At 37.9% G+C, this 26,793-nt stretch overlaps 1 pseudogene; it reads right to left on the bottom strand.

Annotated features, from left to right (window-relative positions):
* Positions 1 to 21,620: 21,620 nt before the first annotated feature.
* LOC118835924 lies at positions 21,621 to 22,487 on the bottom strand (annotated as a pseudogene).
* Between the last annotated feature and the right edge of the window lie 4,306 nt (positions 22,488 to 26,793).

Below are 26,793 nucleotides of genomic sequence, written 5' to 3' on the forward strand. Positions count from 1 at the left end.
TTGATTTAATCATCCATATTGTTAAACTAGTGTGGATGAAAAACCCTACATGGTAAAAATTTTGGCAGAGTTGACATTGCAGGTAGAAAACAAACTGGAACCAGAAATGAGTAAATGGAAGAAATATGGCAAGGTAAAATTTTGCTAACTGCCAAGGCTTCAAACCATATAAACTAGAAACTATGCCTAAAACCTCTCTTTTAAACATCAACGTCATGCACAGCAATCATGAAATAATACCACAACTTTGAAAAGATGAATAGCTTAAGTCACTGAAGGTGAGTGTAAAATAACGCCTTATGAGTGAGAACTTAACAAAGATATTGAGGAAACATAAAACCAGAAAAAATCTGAGTTCAAAGGGATTCCAAAGTTCACCTAGTCCAACTTCTACCTGACAAAGATATATTCTATAATATTTACTAACGATGGTCATCCATCATTAAGTTTGAATATCACTGGTGAAGGAAAATTGACTCCCTTCTGAGGCAGACTATCCCATTTTGTATAATTCTCATTTTTATGAGAGGAAATGCCTCTAAAACTTGATCCACTGATCAATCCATCAACATTTATTAAGCCTCATTGTATGCCAGATACTGTTCCAAGTAGTAATGACGCAAAGAAAAAGCAAACATTTTCTGACTTCAAAAAGTATATAATCTCTTTGGGAGAAATGGCATTTGTATAAACAAGACAATACAGAATATACTTATAGACATAAAAGAACAATAATCCCAGAATTCTAGAAGACGTGGATGGATTAAAACTTAGTGGAAGAAGTGACACTGCCAGCAAAAGTATGGCCCTATTAGAATATTTGAAAACAAACAACTAGTCTTATTTTCAAAATGGAAAATGTAAGCATACTAATTTCCCTTATAGCCTAAGGTGCATATGTAGTAGAAATAGGGTGATAAAAAGAAATGTATTATTTAAATATAGCTTTTTAGAGGTAATTAACTGGAAATCATTTTCCAAAAGGAGTCAATGTTGCTATTCTACCTCCTACTTAGGCTTAAATTAGTATGATAGTCCTAGAACTGCATCTTAAAATCATTAACAATCTGTTAGATAAAATTTGCTGCCTGAAAGCATGAGGCTAAAATCCTACAGTTTGAAAAGTAAAGTGAGACTAGGCTATAGATGTGGAAAACTGAAAAACAGGCTGCACAAAAAGTAAGATTTTAATTTTGTCAGTGGATCATCTAAAGAATTTTAATTCCATTTAATCTAGGAAAAAATAGTACTGGGGTTCAGAACTTTTTTACAAGTTTCCGGGATAGTATAGGTTGTCTACTTTCAATGGTCAAATTGTGCTAGAAACTATGGATGGGATGTGACCAAACCCATTAATTGTCTGTCTTTATCTCGGTCTGTCTCTGACTCTGGCTCTATTTCTCTGTGTGTGTGTGTCTATCTGTCTCTCTCTCTCTCACTCTCTGTCTCCGTGTCTCTCTGATTTCTCTGTCTCTGTATCTCTCTGTGTGTCAGTCTCTGTCTTTCTCTGTCTCTCCGTCTCTCTTTGTTTGTCCCTCTCTGTCTCTCTCTCTCCTCTAATTTCTTCCCTCTTTCCCTTTCTTCTATTTAATGGCCAATTCCATTATAAAAATCTGGGAATTTAAAGTTATATCACTGACTTCAAAAGTTGACCTCAGATCTTCTGAAGGTGGATTGATGATGACTTTGGTAATGATTTTGAGCTTCTTATAAATTAATTTCACTTTGATAATGGTGTTAACTTTCCTGAAGTTATAACAATTACAAAAAAAGTAGGGGAGGAAAAAAGTACAATGTGTAAAAAGGAATGTGATACTGTCAGTTAATTTTACTAAAATACTACATAATAAATTTTCTCTCCTATATAATATATATACATGCATATTATATATATATGCACACACATATATATATATATATATATGTATGTATGTATACATGTGTATATGTGTATCCATTTATATACACATCTCCAGCTGTTCAATTTTAAATAATTATGAAGAAATTCTATTTTTTGCTATTTCACTTGATCTCAGAATTTTGAAAGAAGAATAATTTAAGTCTATAGAAAACACTAAAATTATCACAAAATGATAGGATCCTTTAAGGAATCTTGGAGACTATTGAGTCCAACACCCTCATTTTAAAGCTGAAAGAAAAAAATGTTTTTTCTATTAATTTATTTTTAGTTTTCAATATTCATTTCCACAAGATTTTCAGCTCCAAATTTTCACCCCATCTCTCTCCTCCCCCATCCCAAGACAGGGAGCATTCTCATTACCTCTTCCCCCAATCTGCCCTCCCTTCTATCACACCCCCCACCCCCTACTCTTATCCCCTTCCCCTCTATCTTCTTGCAGGGCAAGATAGATTTCTATACCCTATATGTCTCATTTCCCAGTAGCATATACAAAAAAAATTAATATTCATTTTTAAAACTTTGAGTTCCATATTGTCTCCCTTACTCCCTCCCCACCCACCCCCCACTGAGAAGGCAAGCAATTTATATAGGTTATACATGTACAGTCATGCAAAACACTTCCATAACAGTCATGTTGTGAAAGACTAACTATATTTCCCTCTATCCTATCCTGCCCCACCCCCATTTCTTCTGTAATCTCCTTTTACCCTGTCCTTCCTCAAGAGTGTTTGCTCTGATTACCCCCTCCTCCCATTTGCCCTCCCTTCTTATCCTCTTCCCCCCTATTTTCCTGTGGGTAAGATAGATTTTCACACCAATTGAGTGTGTATGTTATTCCCTCCTTAAACTAAATACAATAAGAGTAAGGTTCACTTACTCCTTCTCACCTACCCCCATCTCCCCCTCAATTGTAAAAGTTTTTCTTGCCTCTTTTATGTGAAATAATTTACCCCATTCTACCTCTCCCTTTCTCCTTCTCCCAATGTATTCCTCTCTCACCTTTCAATTTTATTTTTTAGATATGATCCCTTCAAATCCAACTCACCGTGTACGATCTATCTATCTATCTATCTATCTATCTATCTATCTACATATATCTACATATACATATACATAGATGTATACATATATCCAATTATCCTAATACTGAGAAAGGTCTCATGTGTTACAAATATCATCTTTCTATATAGGAATGTAACAGTTCAACTTTAATAAATCTTTTATGATTTCTCTTTCCTGTTTACCTTTTCATGCTTCTCTTGATTCTTGTACATGAAAGTCAAATTTCCTATTCAGCTCTGGTCTTTTCATCAAGAATGCTTGGAACTCCTCTATTTCATTGAATATCCATTTCCCCCCTGAAGGATTACACTCAGTTTTGCAGGTAGGTGATTCTTGGTTTTAGTCCTAGCTCCTTTGATCTCTGGAATATCATATCCCAAGCCATCATATCCTTTAATATAGAAGTGCTAAATCTATAGTCTGATATTTCCCCTCTGTTTACTCATTTTCCCAGCCAATTACTTGACTTTTTAGCTCTTTGTCAAGATAGGACTCTGCTTCCAGTGTGGGGAGGGGGTTGTACTGTCCAAGATTCAGGTGTTTTGTGCAGCTGTTCACCATCCAGGGCTGTGACCAAGATCAAAGCAGGGCAAAGCAAAAGAATCCTGTCTCAGCACCAGCAAAAAGATCCCTGCAGTCCCCTTCTAATCAGCTGCTTGATCCCTTCAATGTCTATGGGTCAAGAGCACTGGAAGCAGCCACTGCCACTGCCACTGCCTCCACACCAGGGCTGGGGCTGGACCATGCTTCTTTCTCACACAGGCTGGACAGACTTTTCCTATTGACCTTCTAAGTTGTCTTCGGTGTTTTGGGGTTGAGAAGTCTGGAAACCAGCACAGCTGCCAGTGATTCAGTGCCCTGATGCCTTCTCTGGCCCATCTGCCAGTATGGCCTACACTGGACTGCACTTTTCTCTCAGACTGGTACAACAGACCTTTTTTGTTCACCTTCCAGGTTGTCTTGGCCTGGAAATTTGTTTCACCCTGTCATTTTGTGGGTTCTGCTGCTCTAGAATTTATTTAGAGTCATTTTTACAGGTATTTGGAGGGGTTTGGGAGGAGAGCTCAAGTAAGTCCCTGCTTTTACTCTGCCATCTTGGCTCTGCCCCAAAAAAGCATTTAAATGGATGAGGGTGGTTAAGTTTAAATTTGTATCTATATGAATGGAATAACATTATTTTAATAGTTTGTCTACTCTTTTTGGGAATGAATTCGTCCTTTAATTCCTCATGCTTTGGGCATGTTGAAATTTAAAAAAAAAACAGTATTTCAAAATTATATCGATTAATATGTCAAAACTTGCGTTTTAGTTCAATTTTTTTATAGTTGATTTTTTCTTATGTTTTTTTTATGAGAATGATAAACATACATCATTGTATGAGCAAGATGAGATACTTTTAATCTATGGGTATTTATTTGACTATAATTTTACCTCTTCCCAATTTTCTTTATGAAATATAAACATATTTTCTTCTGTACAATCTGACTGCTTCCTTTATGAATTGTAATAATAGCTCTAAGTTTAAAATTGTAACAATTGTGCTTAATTCAGCTTATTTACTTAAATTCTGTTTGGTAAAGACAAGTTGAAGCTGGTCATTGTTCAGATTGCTTTAATTATTCTAACCTTAACGAGGCTTCAGAAAACCTTCTTAATGCCATTCTTATGCAGAGCAACATATAAATGAGGAAAATTAATCTTAGTAATGCTAAGGCTCACATTATAAAAACTAATATAAGCTTATTTTATTTTATTATTTTATTATTAATACTTATATTATTATAATACTATATATTATATCAACATAATATTATGTTATTATTAATACTTATTTCTGCACCCTCTCTCATTTTAATAATAAAATGTCTATGAAAACTAGTGTCTGTATGTATGTGGAGGTAGGTGGTTATACGTAATATATTGGAATTATCATGATTTCATTTATACAAATGAATGAAAAGTATTTTAAAGAACTTGGTATGTATTAAACATTGTGGTTTCAAGGAGTTTCCATTCTTATAGATTAGAAAAATAAGATAACTGTGGCCAGGGAATATTTTGGTCTGAGTAATCACAAGAATGGTGAGTTATACATAGAGCAGATAATTGAAATTTCCTTTTCAGAAACCATTGTAATGATGTTTTCATTCTTGTGCCCAGAACTAGAGATAGAAGGGGTTGAAAAGAGATGCTATCTCTATCAGAAGGCATATGCCTATGTAACTGAGGTATATGGCAGTATGAGCAACAGATGATGAGCTGGGGGGGGGGTTGGACTCACTCAGTAATAAAGAGAGCTCACCATTAGGGCTGGAATTCTAGAGCCATCTTGATTAAATGCCCCAATCACTCAGGGCATCATTAATGGAGGTTCAAGTATCCTTCCCGGTAGGAAGAAAAGGAAAAGTGGCAGAGCATTTGGCAAAACATCCTAGTTGGACAAGTGGATGGGATGTCTGTCCTAATGATATAATTAATAAATAATAATACTATATTTTTAAAAGACACTAAACTAAAATAAAGACTCCTTCATTTAATTAATGATATTCCATAAGGCTTATGATATTAAGTAACCTACAAGCATCTATAAAATGCTTACGTTGTGATAAAGTACTGTTTGAATTATCAGGGGTGCAAATACGAGGCAAAAACAGACCCTACCCCTGCATTTAGGTAGCATAGGAAAACCAGGGTTCAAATCCTATCTCAGAAACTTGCTAACCCTGGGGAATTCACTTAACCTCTTTCAGCCTCAGTTTCCTCACCTGTGAAAATGAAGCAACTTGATGGCCTCTAAGTTTCCTTCCAGCTCTAAATCTATGATTGTAAAGGAACTTACATTCTAATGGGGAGACAAAATATACACAAATAGCTACATACAATATACGCTGCTTTCGAAGAGAGCCAATAACATCATGGGGTGATGGCTTCACTTTCATATGAATTGAAGTGAGGCAGAGCCGCATAGTCATCAGTCTGAATCTTTCTTCCAGAATCATGGACGTCCAGTAGTAAGACAAAAGTTAGGAATACTTGCAATGGCCGAGGATACAATGGATGACCTTAATGTCTTTGATGTCTGAGAAAGCTCAGAGCGTTCTTTAGCTGCCTTCATTGCCAACAGAACAATTTGTTTTAATCCACTCATTCTGCTAGGGGAGAGGGGAGCCTTTACTTGCTTTGGGTAGAAATACTCCTAACTCACTGACAGATTTGAGGACTGTCTATTACCCTAAATCTAGTTTAGCCTGTCTGCCAAGATGGTTTTACTAGGGGTGGCCAGTGTATGCTACAGCTCCCTCAAATCACAGTCGAGTGACAGGTAGACACCTAAGGTGGATGGATGAGCAGCCCTAAAAAGGATTCAGTAATCTCTCACACAAGAGGTGCTAGTCTCTTCCCTGAACACCCCATAAACGTCACAAGATACATAAAAAGTATATGGAAGGTAAACGTGTGGGGGAGGAACATCAGACTTAGAAACATCAGAATATTAAACTTTACATAGTCCACCTCTATCGCTTAAGACATGAAGAAATTGAGATCTCAAGAAGTTAAATGACATACACAAGGTCATGCAGGTCACAAGTACCAAAGTTCAGATTCAAACCCAAGTGTTTGGTCTTTAAGTACAGTCTTTCCCCCACCACAGCATCTTGATCTCTTTGAGATATTATTTCTCAATTTTTAATCATTTATATTTTAGTGCTAGGGTTAAAAGAGGCTTGGCATCCCCACCTATGACTACATCAGTAATAGAATTTCTTGGTATTGAAACTCCTTATAATTATATAATACATAATACATACAATATATAATAAATAATAATATCATAATAATCTTGAAAACACTGATAATTCCTCAGGAAGGACTTGACCTCAAATCTTTCTAAGTGCCTTCTATTCCTGACAGTTAACTATTCTATTTTTTTATTTCCCACCTCTCTCTCTCTCCATAGATAGATAGAAATATCTATATGTATATATAAACACATATATACATATGTACACATGCATAGATATACAAGTCAAGATATGTCAGATTATAGTTAGCTACTACTTTTGATATGCACCCATAGAATAATAAAGTTATTTCTCTTGCTGCTATGGATATGAAGACAGAAAAACCACCTTTCTGATTATCTGCCTGTTCTCCAAAAGATTTTATCATCTCCCTCCGTGGGGTGAGTGTGGGAAAGAAGCTGTTATTGTATTTTTTCTTTTCTGATACATGTGCTAGTTTTAACATAGAGGTAAATTTGGGGTATAGAATGGGATTTAGGTAGTTGTAATGGTAATCAGGATGGGGCTTTTTTTTAGTGTTTTCTCTTTTGGAATGCTAAAGAAATCAAGTGTCTTTAATGAGTCTTGCTTTGTTTGAATCAGGCAGGTGAAGTAGGACTCTTTTTTTTATTTTTGGTTTTGGAGTACTTTTCGGCACTAAGGTAATCAAGTACCTTTGATGAGTCTTGCCTTTCAAATGTAATGGCAAACAAAGTGGGGTCTTTTGTTTTGGAGTGCTTCTCAGCACTGAGGCAATGTGGTGGCTTTGAGTCTTGTCTTTATTTGAATCAAGTCTTTGATTGGAAACAATGTATATGATCTGTTGCTAGTGATTAAAGATCTTTTCCACACCCCTTTTTGCTAAGTAGGCTCTGAGCCCTCAGGGTCCTGAACGGGGTAGCTGTCAAGGAGCCCCACCTCCACCAGCTTTGAAAACCCAGATGTTGATGCTTCTCTCTCTGGTAACAATGTAAGTGATGTCTTGATCAGACAAAAGACTGTCTGTTGATTTGTTTATATTTTCTTTGTATTTGCTCTGAAGTTCAGGGTACTGACTTTTTCCTTTGAACTATGTGAGTGATATATGCATGCTTAATTAAAGTGAGATTGTGAACCCTTTGTAGTTGCTTTCCTTAGAAAAGCAGATCAAAGAATCTGTGCTAGCAGCCCTCCTCAGTGCTCGTTAGTCTCTCACCTCCACAGCAGCTGCTAGCAACATTGTTGTTATAGAAGTAGATCTGTTTTGACTTTCACCCCAAGCCTTAACCCTGTCTCTATGCATTGCAGAACTTAGGGACCAAAAAAGTTATGTCTAGAGTAGTTTCTTTTGCAAAATAAATAATCATCGCTACCATTTTTAACCAAGAGGTTGCTTATCGTTCCTCTTCCTTCTCTCCTATCATTCAAATATAAGATGTAAACCTGTTTCAACGAGAATATTGGACTTTTTAATTGAATACCTCTCATATAGCTGATGAAAAAAATGTGCCTTTTTAAACATACTTCTTCGCATAGCAAGACAATGGGAATGCTAATAAATATACCAATAAACTTACAATTTGGATCCATGATACATTTGCATCAGCTGTGCAACCTAGAGCTAGCCACTTTTTGGATTGAGAAATCAGCTTCATATGTTGGCAGGTAGTGCTGCATGATTTGTTACCTAAGGACCTTTACAAATCTAGGAATGAAAATGGATGGCAAAGTCCTGTAAAATTGTGTCAGGAGAGGCTAAAATCAAAATAATTTGAGGCCGCTGAGGAAAACTTAGGGCAAGAAAAGAGATTTGGGTATTTGTTCATTTTTCATCAGGTTAGAGAAAAAGGTATGATAAAAGCATAGGGCTACTTTTTTGAGTCAAAGAAAGAATCCTCACATATACTCAAAGACTTAAAGTTGGAAGGGATGGCAGGAATTACTGAGTCCAAACAACTTATTGAACTGAGACATGGAAATTGAGGCCCAGAGAGATTAAAATGACCTATTAAAGTTGCTACAGGAAGTAAGCAGCAGAATCTATAATCAAACTAAGTCCTGTAGCACCGAATACAGCAATCTTCCCATTGCACTGGCAACTGAGAAAAGGCTGAATCATTAACAATTAAAATCACCTTCTGTTTTCTTTGCCAAGAGAAATGAGATTTGGACTTAAAAATGGAACAAAAATAGCCAATGGATAGTTATTACCCAGGATAAGTGGACAGTAAGAGAATATATAATTTCCTTTGATGAGTTCAAATCACCTGGCACAGAGGAAATACATACTAGATTACCAAGAGAAATGGCAAATACAACTATTGAGTCATGGTAACAAATCTTTGAAAAATTTCAGAGAATTTGGAAGGCAAATGTTGATGAGAGAGAGAGAGCGTGAGAGAGGGAAGGAAGGGGGTGAAGAGAGGGAAGGGAAGGGGAGAAGAGAAAAAGAGGGGGGAAGGGAGGGAGGGATGCAGAAGAAGAAGAAGAATGAGAAGATGAACAAGAAGAAGAACAAGAAGAAGAAGAACAAGAATGCAGGTGTCCACAAATTATTGGCTAGTGCACTTGACTTAAATACCTAGCAAAATTCTGATATTCTAAAATGAGGTGTGAAGTCCTGAAATAGGTCAAAGCCATGAGTTGAGGAATAAAGTATCTTTAATTGAGATAACAAAATAGCAAACTTGCCACCCTGGGGAATGTTCCCTGGATTTTTCCTAACCAAATAGACCCATGAAAAGGTTTTTATAGTTTTAGGAGGAGAGGGGGATAAGAAGGGTGATGTTGAAAGGCCTGGTCATGAAACCCCAGTTGCCCTTTGCAATCTGGGCAAGGAAAACCCCTTCATTCTTGCTATTTCATCTTTCATGCCATAAATTCTAAAGGAAGGGGCCAAGGACACTAGAAACTGAGATCCAGCTTGAGTTGGGCACCACAAGGCAACTTTAATGGGTATGGGGACCTAGGGTATGGCTTAGCTCCACCTAACCTCATTATCTTAGGGGTAGGAATGTAAGGACATTACTGGAATTTTGACATTTTCATGATGACTAAGAGGTTTAGGAAGTTCATATTACAATAGATATTAACAATTTTCTGTCATTACATTAAAAATCATATTTACAGTTTGTCAGGTATTTAGTGAACATTTAGAAAATGAAGTAGTAATCTTAAAAGCCATCAGCACCTGACTTTATTTTTTTTTTAATTAATAAGCATTTATTTTCTCGCTACTGCATTCTTTTCCTCCCACTCCTTTGGAGGAAAAAAAAAGAAATTAAAACAAAAACCTTGTAACACATAGTCAAGAAAAATAAATTTCCACATTGGCCATGTCTCTGTGTGTATGTATATATGTAGGTATCCATGCATGTATGTGTGTATGTATATGAATGTGTATGTATGTATATGTATGTGTCTCCTCCATCTAGAAGACATCTTTCTCAGGAAGGGGTTAACATCCTTCATCATTGAGTTCCTCTGGGATTCCCCTGGAATTGTCATTGGTCATTGTATTGTTAGGCATTCTTTCAAACATGTTTATCTTTCCAATATAATTATGACTTCTTCTTCCTGATCTATTCACGTCACTTGGCATCTGTTTATGGAAATCTTCCCATGTTTCTCTGAAATCATCCATTGTATAATGTCTCATAGCACAATTACAATGTATTATATCAATATACCCTGATTTGTTTAGCTATTTCCCAACTGATGGATGTTTCCTTAGTTTCCAGTTCTTTGCTGCTACATGGAGTTGCTGTAAATAATTATAGACGTATGGATCATTTTCCTTTTCCTTTGATCTCTTTGAAACATAGACTTAGTAGTTGTATAACTCTAATTGTCTTCGTAGTTTAGTAACTTTGGGGATATAATTGCTTTCCAGGATCAATATGCCAATTCATATTTAGACCATAGTGAGTTTATATGCTTAATTTCCACACAGCCCTTTGAAATTTTGTCACTTTCCCTTCATTTTGTCAACTTTGCAAAACTGGAAAATCAAAGTCGATTTAATTTGTATTTCTCCAAATATCAGTCATTTGAAGTGGTTTTTCATGTGGCTATAGATAGGATCACAGAAGAAAAAATAGATAATTTTGTTTATGTATTTTTAAATTTTTTTCACAAGCAAAATTAACGTAACTAAAATTAGAAGGGAAAAAAGTTAAGTGGGGAAATATTTGCAGCAAATTGCTCTAATAATGATGTCTTCAGGGGGTAGAGCTAAAAGGGAGGAGTAAAAGCAGGCACTTGTTTGAGCTCTCTCACAAAGCACTCAAAATACCTTAAAAATAACTCTAAACAAATTCAACAGCAGCAGAACCCACAAAGAGACAGAATGAAACAGATTTACAGACCAAGACAACCCTCATGGTTGATGGGAAAGGTCTGTTGTGCCAGGGTGGGAGAAGAGCACAGTCTAGCACAGTCCAGTACATGCTGAGCTAGCACAGACTGGGCCCCAGCAAACCTGAAGCAGGCTTCAGGGGAGTGAATCACTGGCAGCTGATGCAGTTTGCAGACTTTTCAACCCACAAACGCCAAAGACAACTTAGAAGGTCAATGGAAAAGGTCTGCCAGACATGGGTGAGAGAGGAGGACAAACTGTCCCCAGCCCCAGCACAACCACAGGGAGGCAGCAGTGGTGGCAATGGCAGCAGCAGTGGCTATATCCAGAGCTCTCAACCCACAGATAGTAAGGGGATCAAACAACTAATCAGAAGGAGATTACATGGATCTCTTTGCTGGCACTGAGACAAGATTCTGTTGCTTTGCCCATATTTGGATGTGGGTCTCAGTCCTGGCTTGCAGTCCTGGGGTGAGGAAGAGCACAGGCCAAGAGAGGAGTAGACACTTCTCCTTAGATCATACCACCTTTGAAGAACTGAAGACTTATAGGGCCCTAGAAATATCTCTGAAAACAGCTGCACAAAACCCCTGAAGCTTGGGACAGTAAGCACTCTGCACTGGAAGCAGAACCCTACCTTAACAAAGAGTTAAAAAGCCAAGTAATTGGCTGGGAAAATGAGCAAACAGCAGAAAAAAAGACTATAGAATCTTACTTTGGAGACAAGGAAGATAAAAAAAAAACAATCAGAATAAGACAACAGAGTAAAAGCTCCTACATCCAAAGCCTCCAAGAAAAATATGAATTGGTCTCAGGTCATGGAAGAGCTCAAAAAGGATTTTGAAAATTACATAAGAGAAGCAGATGAAAAATTAGGAAGAGAAATGAAAGTGATGCAAGAAAATCATGAAAAACAAGTCAACAGCTTGCTAAAGGAGACCCAAAAATACTGAAGAAAACAACACCTTAAAAAATATACTAAACCAAATGACAAAAGAGTTCCAAAAAGCCAATGAGGAAAAGAATGCCTTAAAAAGTAGACTTGACCAAATGGAAAAGGAGGTCTAAAACCTCATTGAAGAAAAGAATAGAGCAAATGGAAGCTAGTGACTTTATGAGAAATCAAGAAATTATAAAACAAAACCAAAAGAAGAAAAAAATAGAAGACAATGTGAAATATCTTACTGGAAAAACAACTGATATGGAAAATAGATCCAAGAGAGATGATTTTAAATTATTGGACTACCTGACAGTCATGATCTAAAAAAGAGCTTAGACATCATCTTTCAAGAAGTTATCAAGGAAAATTGCCCCAATATTCTAGAATCAGAGAAAAATAGAAATGGAAAGAATCCATTGATCACCTCTTGAAATAGATCCCCAAAGAAAAACTGCCAGGAATATTGTAGCCAAATTCCAGAGTTCCCAGGTCAAGGAGAAAATATTGCTAGGAACCATAAAGAAACAATTCAATTCAAATACTGTGGAAACACAATTAGGATAATACAAGATTTAGCAGCTTCTATATTAAGGGATCTGAGGTCTTGGAATATGATATTCCAGAGGTCAAAGGAGCTAGGATTAAAACCTGCCCAGCAAAACTAAGTGTATTCAATGACATAGAGGAATTTATTGCATTCTTCAGAAGCTGCAGCTAAATATAAATTTTTATTTTCAAATACAAGATTAAGAGATGCATGAAAAGGTAAACAGGAAAGAGAAATCATAAGGGACTCATTAAGTTGAACTGTGTACATTCTTACATGGAAAGGTGTTATTTGTAACTCATGAGACCTTTCTCAGTATTGGGTTAGTTGGAGGGAATATATATATATATATATATATATATATATATATATATATATATATATATATATATATATATATATATATATATATAGACAGAAGGCACAGAGTGAGTTGAATATGAAGAGATAATATCTAAAAAATAAAATTAAGGGGTGAAAGAGGAATGTACTGGGAGAAGGAGAAAGGGAAAGATGGAATGGGGGAAAATTATCTCACATAAAAGAGGAAAGAAAAAGCTTCTACAATGGAGGGGAAGGAGTGGGGGGAGGTAAGAGGGAATGAGTGAACCTGTCTTACACCACAGGAAAGTAGGGGGAAAGGGAATAAGAAAGGGAGGGATGATAGAAAGGAGGGCAGATTGGGGGAGGGGGTAATCAGAAGCAAACACTTTTGAGGAGGGACAAGGTCAAAGGAGAGAATAGAATAAAGGAGGAGCAGGATAAGATGGAGTCTTTCACAACATGACTATTGTGGGAGTGTTTTGCATGACTACACATTTATAACCTATATTGAATTGCTTGCCCTCTCAATGAGGATGGGTGGGGAAGGAGGAAGAGAGAGAATATGAAAGTCAAAGTTCTAAAAAATGAATGTCAACAATTTTTTTTAACCTGCAACTGAGAAATAAGATATACAGGTACTGGGGTATAGAAATCTATACCTGCCGAAAAATAGAAGGGAAGGGGATAAGAGAAGGGGGGTATGTGATAGAAGGGAGGGCAGATTGGGGGAAGGGTAATCAGAATGCATGCTGTCATGAGGTAGGTGGAGAGGAGAGATGGGGAGAAAATTTGGAACTCAAAATATTGTGGAAGTAAATGTTGAAAACTAAAATAAATAAATAAATTAGGGGGAGGGAATGCATAAAAAAGATGTCTTCAAAGATACATTAGAAATTGATTCAAATTCATAAAAGTAAGAACAATTCCCTACTTGATAGTCAATGAATATGAACAGGCAATTTTCAGTGGAAGAAATCCTAGCTCCATATAGTGAAAAAAATGCTCAAAATCATCAATAATTAGAGCAATTTAATTAAATTACACCAGCATGGTTTTACTATGGATGGTTCATGCCAGAATAACTTTATTAATTTTCTTAGTAGGTGTGGTAGTGTAGCCAGAATGGCCTTTGTTTTCTTTGAATGACTCAGCTTACCTCATTGAGCTTCCCTGGATGCTGGGGCTTGCTCTTCCGGGGCAGGACCAGACAACTTCCTGTGTGATGAGTCATGGGGCTGGCTGAGGGGAGGTGTTAAAGGCTATGCTAGGGGGAGGGGCCAAGTCAAGAACCAATCGGCCCTGGTCGTTCAGGCGATGCTTGATGATGTCAAAAACTCTATAAGAGGGGAGAGGACAGCTTGAAGATCCTCTCTTTTCCTTTTCCGGTTGGAGCCAGCGACAGTTACAGCGACAGTTACGACAGTTACGTCAGTTACAGCCACAGCCACAGACACAGCTGAAGCAGGAGCTGCCAGTAGCAGAGCTGACCTACGGGAGGAAGCTGAACAAAGACTTCAGGCCATTACAGAGGCAGTTACAGAGGCAGTTACGACAGTTACGTCAGTTACAGTTACAGACACAGACACAGCTGAAGCAGGAGCTGCCAGTAGCAGAGCTGACCTACGGGAGGAAGCTGAACAAAGACTTCAGGCCAGTGGGTAATCTTATTACCATAGAAGGGGAAACATGATTTTGCTTTACGCAATCATGCTTCTCTGTAGCCTCCTGGTTACTCTTTCAAGGCGTACTTATTGGGCCTGGAAGCTTTTGACCAATATATCAAAATGGGGTTGCTGGTTCATGGGTTGGTTACTGTGGAGCCTAAATAAATGTTTTGATTCTTCTGCCTTCTACTTTGAGAGTTTCTTATATCCGGCGGTTCCGAACGTTTCAGACATGTTTATGATCCTCTTTGAGATTATAAACTCTGCCCTCCTAATACATTTGGCGACGAGGATGGGATCGCTAGGTATAAGATCTCTATTTAGAAGCAGAACAATTCCAGAGGAAGAGATGAATATCCCAGGATGGGAGGATCCATTTTATTCCTCCCTAGCAAAAGAATTGGCTAAAAAAGCTGGACCCTGTGAAAACTGGGAACCAAGGCTACGGAGAGGAGATCCTAGGGATTTGGAAAAGTGTTTACGAGAAGTTGGGATTCAGTCAGGGGCATCACTATCTAGGCAAAGCTGGATAGTGTTATCAGCCTACCGGCTAGTATACGAAAGATTGAGATTAAGTGAAAGACATGGGGGCACTCCTACCCCACAGGAAGAAGAGGAATCTCAGATAGCAGGAGACCAAACTGACTCAAATGAGAACTTTTCTATTAATGTGGCTAAGAGCAACAGGAGACCAAAAAAGCCCAGAGTGCATTTCAACCCAGCCCAGAAAGAGCCTGACTGCCTGCTTCGTCCTAGCCATGGTGGCAGAGGAAGTGAGTGGGGAGAGAATGAGACAATGTTAGGGGCTGAGGCACAAAACACTACTAGGGTTCAGGATGTGCATCACACAGAGAATAGGAGATGGTTAAATGATCAGACAAGGGCTCGACCCATACAAAGGAGGAAGACAGAAACCCGAGGTGAAGATTCAGTTACAAGGGAAATTCAGGAAGATTTCTCACCGCAAGAGGTCACAGATATTTTGAGTAGATTCAGCCAAAGAATAGGAGAACCATTGATATCTTGGATGGTAAGACTCAGTGATCAAGGGGCCAGTGGAATATCAGTAGATGGGACAGACTGCATGAGATTCATAGGTATCAGCCATGATCCTCTAGTTCAACAAGCTTTTAGGGAACATCATCAGCAAGGAGATGGTGATAGCAGGACTACTCTGTTGGCATTAGCCGCTGTGGGATGCAATAAGAGATATGCTACTGATTCTATGTGGCCCACTGAGCACAGACCCTGGTATTCACTTAGAGATTGTATCATGAGACTAAAGGAGGAGGTAATGAAGACTGCCATTATGATAGGAACTGCAGACAAATATTACAATGATCCAATGGGACTGCCTCATAGGAATTTAATAATTAGGACAGCTCCCCCTGCTTATAAACAACTAATTCTGAATTTATTACTTGGAGAAGTAGGGAGCCGTCTTACAACAGTGATAAATAAGATTTTACAGTTACATGACTTAGGTGACTGGGGAAGGGATAGATCTCCTCGAGAGAGAAGAGTGAATAACCAGCAAACTTGGCGCCAAAGGAGAGTAACAAGGAAAGAAATGTTTACTGCTTTATTGAGAGCAGGGGTAGGTTTTGAAATGATAGATGGAATTCCAACCAATGAATTATATAGAATGTACAGAGATAAAGGCCTTGATAACAGGAGAGATAGGGAAATAAGAACTGCTCCTGCAAATGCTACAGATGTTGAACCTTCATACCCAAGTGAATCACATGAAAGGGAATACTAGGGAACAGGCCAGGCCCCAGCCCAAATTAAGGAAATACACAGGCTGGATTGCAGACCTCACATTAACTTGACCATATATTGGAAAAATGGGTCAAGTACGGTAACTGAGGCATTAATAGATACTGGGGCCGAGGCCACCCTTATTTATGGAAATCCAGACAAGTTCAGCCATGGAACTCCTATTACCATTACAGGACTAGGAGGGACTGAAATATCAGCCAGACAAGTTAAATTAATGATGAAAATTGGACAGTTGCCCAAGAAAGAATATAGTGTGGTTATTGTGCCTATTCCCGAATACATCATTGGAATAGACATATTGAAGGGTATGACCTTAAATTTACCCGAAGGGAAATACCAATTTGCTGTGAGGAAAATGGGCATTAATGCAGTCTTAGTGGGGAAAATCAAGATGGATCCAATCACTTTGCCCGAACCTTCTAAAATAATTACTTTGAGGCAATATCGTGTGCCAGGTGGGCAAGATGAAATTGCCAACACTATAAGAGAATGTGTTGAGGCAGGAGTGTTAGTCCCTACAACTGCTCAATGAATATGAACAGGAATATCAAATATCAAATATCAAATCCCTCCCCCCATGCAAATTAGGCAATGCTTTTCTTAAAATGTATTGCTGCCATCCTCAAGATTTGGTTGATGAAGGGGATTAAAGGCTCAGTCTATTGACATCACTTCCTCGTGGTCTGAGTACAAAAAAGGCCACAAGGAACTTCTGGTGCTTTCTCTTGTTCTCTCAATGGACAAGTCATGCAAGGAAGCTAGCTTTACTCAGTTACACAACCTCTAGGTGTCCTCAATTCCTATCCTTATTGAATATTCTTCTCCTACTATGGCTAAGTACATTTCTTTTTGTTAACTTTTGAATGACCTTTGAGTACCTCCTTTCGTTCCAATATTGAAGCTAAATTACCAGGAGACTAGCCTGAGTCAAGCCCAGCTCAGAAAAGCAGATCCCCTTGTGGATCTGAAGATTATTTTAGATATAGCTTACAGAGATGCTATCAAAACATTTGATAAGGTTTTATATTCTATTTTTAGGAAAGATAAAGAGATCTGAGGGAGATTATAATATACTTTCTTTGGTTATTAGGGGAAATTTTTATTATTGTATCCTATATTTAAAGTTTGAATATACTTTCTCATTTCCTACTACCAATGCAAACTCAGTACTACCAATCGAGCAGGCTAGTAAAGCCTTGGTTCTATTCTCAGTGATTTTATATATTAGTTGGGTGATTTAGAGTGGTAGTGTCAAACTCGAATAGAAACAGATCCCTACAGGTTTCATATTTATTTAGGAAATCATAAATTGACATAATCTATGTTGTACAGTATTTTTATTTATTTTGTTAAACACTTCCCAATTACATTTTAATCTGTTTGAGTTGTGACTGCTTAAGGATAATGGGTGCATGGGGAGGGTGGGGAATGAGTCTGACACCTCTAATTTAGGGCAAATCCCTTAGTCTCTCTGTGCCAATTTTCTTATCTTGTTTAAATACTTTCTTATTTTCAAGAAAATCTTTTGGTTTTACATTATTTTAATATATCCCTTGCCCTCTTTCACACATGATGCCATACATTGTAGCACATATTTAAAAGGAAAGAGGGAAAAACAGTACAAGAAAGTTAACCAACAATTATCAAGCATGTTTGTTTTTTCTTCCACTCACCTCCTACCACCCATTAGGGAAAAAGAGAAAGAATAAGTAAATCAATTTAGGTAACATTGTAATTTTTTGTTAAATTGGCTCAACCTATCCATGACAAATTAATATTTCTGTAATTATTTAGGTTTTTCTTTATTTGCATAAAGAGTGCTTTACAGTTATATTAATATAGTTATTGTATATCTGTATCTTGGTAAATAGATTCCTAATAATGAAAATAGTATCAGAGTTAATTGATTGGATTTACCCAAAAAGTAGTCATGAAAGGAGGTATCTAGTAGAATGCCTCAAAAATCTGTTCCTTGATTTGTAATGTTAAACATTCTTATCAGTGACTAAGATTAATGTCTAAATGGCATCCTTATTAAAGTTGCTGGTAACATAAAACTGAGATGGTTAGCTAGAACATTTTAAATTATAATATCTATGCTGGTGATCCTCAGATCTACTTATGAAGTCCTAACTTATCTACTAAACCCCATACTTGGATCTCCAGTGGCACATTAGATATCTCAAATTGGATGTCCTACAGACATCTTAAATAAGTCAAAAACCAAATTCATTATCTATGCGCGCGCGCACACACACACACACACACACACACATGCACACACCCTTCTTCTTTCTGAACTTCCCTGTTACTATTAAAATGCCACTATCTTTTGAGTCACATATGCACACACAACCTAGTTGTCATCCTTAACTCATTCTCATCCCTCCCCTTTCCAAATTAAATCTGTTGCCAAGCCTTGGCAATTTTCAGTTAGTAACATCTTTGGTATACTCTTCATTCTTTTATCTGACACTACCACTACACTGTTACAGGGTCTCATCACTTCATGGCTGAACTATTGCAACCACCTGTTTCTTCATTTCTCTGATGCAAGTCTTGTCCCACTCCAGTCCATTTTCCACTCAGCTGTCAAATTAATCTACCTAAAGTGAAGGTCTGACCAAGTCGCCCTCACCACATTCCATAAAATCCCATGACCCCCCCCCCATCACCCTTAAAATCAAATATTAAAAAATTATCTGTTTTGGCATTTAAAGACATTTACAACCTGGCCCCTCCCTACCTTTCCAATATTCTTACAACTTACTTCCCTCCACATACTCTTTGATCCAGCGACACTGGCCTTCTTATTTTTCCTCCCATAAGACATGCTATGTGTGAGTCTGGAAAATTTTCACAGGCCATCACTTGTGCCTGAAATACTCTCCATCCACATCTCTGTATCCTAGCTTTCTTCAAGTACCAGATAAAATTCACTTTCTATAGGAGGCTTTTCTTGATCCCCTTAATGCTTAACACATTCCATCCATTTATTATTTTCAATTTATCCTGCATATATTTTGTTTGTGTTTCTCCCCCATTAGATTATCAGGTCCTGGAGAGCAGGGACTGTGTCTTTGTTTTGTTTTGACCTTTCTTTGTATCCCCAGTGCTTAGAACAATGCCTGGAATAATAGGCACCCAATAAATACTTGTGGACTGAGTGATTACTCAGGACTCATGGAGGTCATTATACAGGGGGAAATTGGTTCAGTTCTAATTAGTTAACATTTAACAGAGATAAATATGAAATGTTAATCTTGGCTCCAAAATACTCACCTTGAAAGTTTAAGAGGGAAAAGGAGTGGCCAGATAGCAGTTATTTGAAAAAAATTCAGAGGTTTTAATGATCTTGCAAGCCCCAAAATGGTTACTATTATGATATGATGGCTATAAAAGCTAGTGAGAAGTTAAGTTGCTTTGAGAGAGTTATAGCATTCAGGAATGAGGAAGTGATATGTCTACCATACTCTATCCTGATGAGAACTGACCTGTGCTATGGGTTCGGTTCAGGTCAGAATGGCATTGTAGGAAGAATATGGACATATTGGAGAGCACCTAGTGAAAGGTGGTCAGAATGGTAAAGTGCCTGTAATCTATGCCATGGTAGGTACTGGTTAAAAAAAAATTATCACATGGGTTTAGGGGGATGATGATAGATGTTATCAAGCACATGAAGAGCTATTGTATGGAAGAGATATTAGACTTATTTCAATTGCCTTCAGAGGGCAGAACTAAGAGTAATGGTTAAAATTCAAAAGAAAAGGATTTAAAGTTCAGTGTAAAGAAAAAAAACACAAATGTTGAATCAATTTTGTTGGAAGGCAGCAGATTACTCTTCACTACCAGGCTCACAATTTTTCCTTCCTCCCCAACTCCTGACCTCATAATGAGAGACTTCAACATAGATATTGACTCTCCCTTTTTTGTTTCCTCACCCAACAGGGTGGATAGTGTTGGGCCTGGAATCAGGGGGACCTGAGTTTCAATCCAGCCTCAAACATTTATTAGCTGGGGGACCCTGGGCAAATCACTTAATCTTGTTTGTCTCAATTCATTAACTGTAAAATGGAGATAATGATTTCTACCTCCCAGGGTTGTTATGAGAATCAGGTGAGATGTCATCTGTTTAAAATGTTCTTAGCCCTGTACCTGGTACATAGTGGGCACTACATAAATGTTTATTTCCTTTCCTTCCCCGCTTTCCTAATCACTTTCCATGACCTGTCCTTCCACTTCACCTCAGCCACATACAAAGTTTGTTATACTCTTGAACTTGTCACCACCGACATATGCAGAGTTCAGAAACTCTGAAATCCCATTATCTAAACACAAATTATTGTCTTTCTACCTCCCTCTTTCTCTTCTGATACTAAACTCACTCCATCCACACTATCAACCCCTCAGTTCTCTCCCATGCCATCACCCTTGCACTAGTTACTCTTTCATACTTTCCCCATTGTGACTCACTACCAAACCCATTCAACTCAATATTGTCTTCTTTTGAGTACCTGGTTTCCTTATATGTCACCCATTGCACTCTGATAAGGTTCATGCTTGGATACCTCCTACCATCTCATGCTTTTGCTCGTACACATGTGCTGATGAAATAACATGGAGGAAATCACAGAATTACACCATCTAGGTCCACTTGAAGTTTATATTACATAATCATAACCAGGCCTTCACTACTGCTAGGTAATACTTCTACATCTCCCTTATCAACTCACTAAACCCACTCTCTAAGTGGCTCTTTCAAACCTTTCCATCCCTCTTAAGACTTTCCATCACTCCTCTTCACCATATACTGCCCTCTCACATGAAAATCTTGAGAAAAAACTTGTGGCTTTTCACAAAGAGTTCACTCTTCTTCCCTCATCCTCATCTTACATTTCTCATATATCTTCTGCCATTATCTCTTCCTTTATCTCTGTATCACAAAAAGACAAAGCCCTACAACTTAAACCAAGACAAATCTCTTTACCTGCACAAGTGATTCCATTCCATCCTGACTCCAACATATTATTAATCCCTCTGTCATCCCTGTTCTCACTTGTCTTCAATCTTTCCTTGTTGAAGTACTGCTTCCCTACTGCTTATAAGCATTTCCATGTCTCTGCAACACCCAAAAAATCCTCAATTGATCCTTCCATCCCCTCTATTATTCTGTATCTTTTCTGTTTTTTTATAAGAAACCAATGTTTATTTTGCATCAGCATTTTCTCAACACTATTAGAGCATTTGGGGTAAAATTTAAGATCACTCTGTAGTAGTTCCTACCCACTCAGCAGCCTGAGCAGTAGGAGCCACAGACCAGTCCTTAGTAGCTGGCTGAGAATTCCAATCTTCAGTAGGAAACTGTTGAATGGGCACAGATGGAACCTGTACTCCCTTAGATCAATCAGCTACCTCTGGTTAAATAGCAGTGAATTCAAGGGCAGGTGCAATCTATTGACTCTGAAACTCCTCCTTTGTGACTAGCTTCTCAGCTATGGCCTACTCTTCCTTCTCAATCTCCTCTGGATACTGTAGAAGTAAAAATCAGTCATAGCCTCCCATGAGTGTTCACAGGAGATGGTACTACTCATATGTAGGCTTCACGGGCCAGCATCCACCACATCAGACGCACTGAGTTCTTGTTACCTGGAATGGCAATGTCCACACAGTGAAGTGAAGAGTCTGTGTTGCACAGGGCAATGGTTGGGAGGTTAACATATGATGCTTCAGTCAGAGGCTGGTGACCTGCCCAAGGATTTGTGACCATGAGGAGGAGGATCCCTGAAAGCTGGCTGGATCTGGTGAGAAGGTGCCCGGTATGAGGAATCCAGCAATAGGTGTGGCACCAGTGGCAGCAGCAAGTTTCAGAACAGCTCACTGGCTACAGTTCCTGGATGAGATGAAACTAACATGAACTGTATTTTCAATGTCAACAATGGCATGAGCTGCCAGCAGAAGAGTTTCCCCAGTTCTCTTCAAGTTAATGATGTAGATGCCATTACTCTTTCTTTTGTAGATATGCTCTTCCGTCTGGAAGTGCAAATTGGTGCCATCCAAATGGGTTCCTGCAGCAAGGAATTTGAAGACATCTTCCTCCTTCATCCGCAAGAAATCTAGGGCTCCAGACATTTTGAAAGTTTCACTTTAAATTTACAACAGAAACTGAGAACAATGTGGTATGGAACCCTCGCCTGGGTAGCGCAAAAAAGTCTCTTATTTTTTTCTGTGGCAAAATTTCTTGAGAAGACTACCTACAATAGATATCTCCACTTCCTTTCTCTTTCTCCCTTCTTAATCCCCTACAGTTTGGCTTCTGACATCATTATTCCACTAATAATCCTTCCTCTAAAGTTGCCAATGCTATTTTATTGGGCAAATCCAACAGCCTTTTTCAGACTCAATTCTTCTTGACTTCTATGCAGCCTTTCACACTGTTGATCACCTTCTTACCCTTAATATTCTCTCTGGTCTAGGTCAGAGATGGGGCCCTCTAGGTCCTCAAGTGTGACCCTTTGACTGAATCCAAACTTCACAGAACAAATTTCCTTAATAAAAGGATTTGTTCTGTAAAACATGGACTCAATCAAAAGGTTGCACCCAAGAACCTAAAAGGCTCTGGCCTCGAGGCCTCAGGGCCCCCACCCCTGGTGTAGGTTTTTGAGGATACTATTTTCTCCTGGTCCTCCTCCTACCTATCATACTCCTTTTTCCCAGTCTTCTTTGCTGAATCCTCACTCAGATATTCCTACCAACTGGGAGTGTCCCATAGAGCTGTGTTCTGGGCCCTCTTCTCTTCTTTCTCTATGCTACTTCATTTAGTGATCTTGTCAGCTTCTATGATTTTAATTAACATCTCTATTCTAATGATTTTCAAACCTACCTCTCCTGTCCTAAACCGTCTGCTGACATCTGATCTTGCATCTTCAACTGACTTTCAGGCATCTCAAACAAGAAGACTAGTAAACATCTTAAACTTAAACCTATCCAAAATCGCATTTGATATCTTTCCCCTTAAACCTTTCCCCTGTCCAAATTTCCCTTTTACTGTCAAGCTCACAGCCACTCTCTCAGTCACCAAGACTCACAATGGAGACAGCATCCTTGACAACTCACTATTTCTCACCATACTTCCTCTTCACATAGTCAATCTGTTGCCAAGGCCTGTGCTTTTCATCTTTGTAGTATCTTTTGAATAGTCTTGCTTCTCTTCTCTGATACTGCTACCACCCTTGTGCAGACCTTCATCATCTCATGCCCAGACTCTTGTAATAATGAGCTGGTTGACTTATTTGCCACTAATAAATTCTAATTCATTCTCTATTTAGCCACCAAAATGATTATCCTAAAGCTCATATCTGACTTGTCACCCCTTACTCAATAAACTCTAGTGGCTCAAATAAAAATTATGTTTGGTATTCAGAGCCTTTCATAACCTAACTCCCTCCTCCCACACAGCTTTCCAGCTGTATTACACTTTTATATGTGCACAAACAAAAAGGATCTTCCCATGACTACACTAACTGAGGAAGCCTTTTGTTTTCTTGATGAACCTGTGAACTTCAATAGTTTGGAATCTGTCTGTAGCTAGATGGGACCCAGTATATCACCCAGTCATCAAAACACCTTCTTTTGCAAAAGATGAAACTGTGGTCCAGGAACTTAAAGTGATTGTCCTATTCACATAGGTATTAATAATTAGAGCCAGTATTCAATCCCAGGTTCTCAGTTTCAAATTCAAATTCAGTGCATTTTTACTATATCATCTCATATCATGTCCTCGCCTAAGGGATTCTTTTTTTTTTGTTTCACAAGCAAAGCTAGACAAAAAAACAGAAATAAAAACAAAAATTTAAAAAGTAGCAAAATCTTACTTTCCCTGCCAAGACATAGTCTAAGATCCAAGTACAATTTAAATACTTCCAATTGATTAGGTTCAAACAGATTCTTAAACAAGGAAATAAGTCCACCTCCACCATAAGCGGTTCTCTTGCCTACAAAGGAAATTGATATATAAAACGAGGGAAAGAAGGAAGGAAGGAAGGAAAGAAAGAAAGAAGAAAGGATGAAAAAATACAATTTTTAAAAATATTGGAACCAGGTTGTAGAGGGCAATTTAAGAACAACAGAACAATCATCTGCTTGTTTTATATTTTAAAAAAGTAAAGCTTACAACAAATTTGAACTCTGATCTCTTAATGTGACTGTTTAGTTCATTAAGCCACCACACTGCCTACACAAATCTCTTGATAGTAGAATATACTCAAAAGAAACATACAGTAACACACATTACAATGATTTACTGCAAAGTAAAGAGAGGTTTTCCTAAATCTAAGCTGTACAGTCCACCCTGCATTACTGCATAGGGTTTTTGTTTTTGTTGTTTTTTCCCTAGCATTTTACCATCTGAAATAAACATGAGGATACAGTCCATAAAAATGATGTATTTTCTTTTTTAAAGAACATGCTTATCATAAACCAGCATGCTTCAGCATGAGGAAAGAGAGCATGGTTTCCATTTTCAGTAAGAAAGGGACAAGCCACTCAACCTTACTGTATTTATGCCAAGCTTTGAAGGAGTGGCAGAAGTTATTTTTATGGCTCTGTCAACACACCAAATATTTCAAAAAAAGAAAAAAAGGAGAGGAAGAAGGAGAGGGAATATCCCATGGACCTACAGAGGTTAGTGTCATTTCATCTGTTTTTTTTCTTTGTTTGATGGAAAGTCTAGTAGCATTATTCTCTTAATAAAGAAATGCCAGCATAATTTGGCTTCCTCTTTTTATTAGCTTTCTCTTTTAAGCTAACTTTGGCATTAGAGGTTTGAGATATTCTTTCTGGATCTCACTTTTCTCAGTGTTTCAAGATAAGTACATGGTGTGAGGTAAGAGGACAAATGTTGTATGAAGTTCAGAATGACCTTAATTTCCGATTGTACATTAGTTTTCATCACACCACTTCCCAATTTAAAAACTTTCATCGGATTTCCTCTCCACTTCATCATTCACTGTAGATTCTAGTTAAATCAGACTACTTTTCTGTTCATAAATCCTATTCTCTTCTTTCCCATCTCTGCATCTTCACTATGGTGCCCCTAAACCCATGATTTTATTGCCTCCCTTCTCTCTTTCTCTTTTCTTCCTACCTATTGAATTCCTTCCCAATCTTCAGGACCCACATGACATATCATCTCCTCCAGGAAGACATCTTTGAATCACATAGCTGTAACTTAGCTCAATAGATCATTCTCTTCACAACATTTATAAATCTCTCCTAGTAGCTGCTTATAGAGTCAGGTCTAGGGTTGGTTTTGGAGTCAGGAAGACCTGAGTTCAAATCCAACCTTAGACATTTATAAGCTGTGTAATCTTATAAATAAACCACTGAATAAACCACCTAACCTATTTTCCTCAGTTTCCTTAGCAGTAAAATGGGGGTAAACGAATAATAACACCTACTTTTCAGGGTTGTTGCAAGGATTAAGAGAGATATTTTCATTTAGCTTGGCATACAGTAAATAATGAATACTTGTTTTCTTCCTTTCTTCCTTCCTTCCTTCTTTCCTTCCTTCTTTCTTTCATACTTTCATGTTGTAAGGTCTTGTAATTACTTAGAACTTATTATATGCTTCCTTTTTCCTTTGGTCTGACCAACTAAATATACCAACCCCATGCTCAGGAATGCTGGAATTCCTTTATCTGATCCAAATCTATGACCTTTCCTCCTCTCTCTCTTGGCCTTCCCATACGAAAATCCATTCTTCGCTTATACCATAATTTCCAGTCCCCTACTCTTCATTTCAGTTCAGGCCATACCGAATCAGCCACATCCTTCTCCTTTCCCCTATATAGACCCCTAGATGAACTGAATAAATGATACATTTCCTCTTCTCTTGAGCCCCTGGCTCTCTTATATAGCTGATTCTGTCCTGATAAATCTCAGCTTTGAATCACTACCAGCATCTGCTGTCGAATGAAGGCAGAGAAAATCATATAACTGTTTTCCTTCTGGATTATGTTATATAACCTAAACTTTGATCTCACCTCTGCTAAGCAATCATTCTATGCCTCCCTAATCAGCTTTCTATCCCATTCTCTACAGTGAGTCTTTCAAATCTTTCCATTCCTCTTTAAACATCCCAAACCTCCACTCTCTCAGCTGAGAACTTTGCCTCTATTTTATTGAAAATAATTGAGGCGATTCCCAAATAATTCCCTTTTCTCTCCTCCTCCTGATCTCATATCATTCATATGCCTTTAACACTGTTTCCTCCTTCATCTCTAACTCTGATAAAGAGGGGCCCCTACTCCTTACCTCTATCTGCACAAATGCTCCTATTCCATACTAACTCCAACATATTGTTCCCTCCATCATCTGCACTCTCACTTATCTTCAATCTCTCCCCCTCTCTATGTTGCTTCCTTACTTCCTACAAACA

This window comes from Trichosurus vulpecula, chromosome 2, assembly GCF_011100635.1.
Source record: "Trichosurus vulpecula isolate mTriVul1 chromosome 2, mTriVul1.pri, whole genome shotgun sequence".
Lineage (NCBI taxonomy): Eukaryota > Metazoa > Chordata > Mammalia > Diprotodontia > Phalangeridae > Trichosurus > Trichosurus vulpecula.